The sequence below is a fragment of the Monopterus albus genome, unplaced genomic scaffold (genome assembly GCF_001952655.1).
Source record: "Monopterus albus unplaced genomic scaffold, M_albus_1.0 scaffold33.1, whole genome shotgun sequence".
NCBI lineage: Eukaryota > Metazoa > Chordata > Actinopteri > Synbranchiformes > Synbranchidae > Monopterus > Monopterus albus.
In genome coordinates this window covers 976,303-977,036 of record NW_018127913.1, presented here as the reverse complement: position 1 = coordinate 977,036, position 734 = coordinate 976,303, and the positions used below count along the sequence as shown (strand labels likewise).

At 46.3% G+C, this 734-nt stretch overlaps 1 long non-coding RNA gene across 1 annotated transcript in view; it reads right to left on the bottom strand.

The window, feature by feature from the left end:
- LOC109958546 (uncharacterized) overlaps positions 1–277 on the bottom strand; it is an 8,581-nt gene extending 8,304 nt beyond the window's left edge. The window contains exon 1 of the long non-coding RNA XR_002274693.1: positions 175–277. This is a non-coding gene — a long non-coding RNA (uncharacterized LOC109958546). The remainder of the gene's footprint in view (positions 1–174) is intronic.
- Positions 278–734: the final 457 nt, after the last annotated feature.

Genomic DNA, 734 nt, shown 5'->3' with positions numbered 1-734 from the left:
GGAGGAAGTGTCTGGAGAGAGGGAGGTCTGGGCATCTTTGCTTAGACTGCTGCCCCCGCGACCCGGCCCCGGATAAGCGGAAGAAAATGGATGGATGGATGGAGTTGATCTGTTCCTCTAATTTGTCAAGTAGCATGAAGTTCAATGTAGGAAGATTATACCCATACACATTACCTAATACAAAGTGGTTCTCTGAAAATTGAATAACAAGCAAAAGCCAGTGGCCATTAGGATCACTCTGTCAGGTCCGCTCGGCGTGGCCTGCCTCTCCTCTGCCTTTTTCTCTCTCATCCAGTGGGATCGGCGCCTCAGCTGTGTTGTATTCAGTCATCAGTGACTCGTTGGTTGTAGCGCACAGCTGAGGCACCTTACTGTGATTACTTTCTTACCTTATTTAAACCTCAGGCAGACACTCCATCATCGCCAGAGCATTACCTGTATACATGTGTTGGTGTTAAGTGAGCAGATTTCAACGCTGACGGTCACTGTGCTTGTGTTGATTTCTTTTATATATTGTTCACATGTGTTTAGCAATACGTCTTTTGGATTTCCACACTGACAGTTCCTGTGCTATGGATTTCTTTTTGTACGTTGGTCGTATGTGTTTTCACTATACATTATTTGATGTCCATGCTGACAGTTCCTGGGCTGTGGATTTTTTTTTTCGTCCGCCCATCCTCCTGGTTAGTTTGTCTACTCACCTGTTCGTCCTGGTCTCCTCAGCCATCACTGCC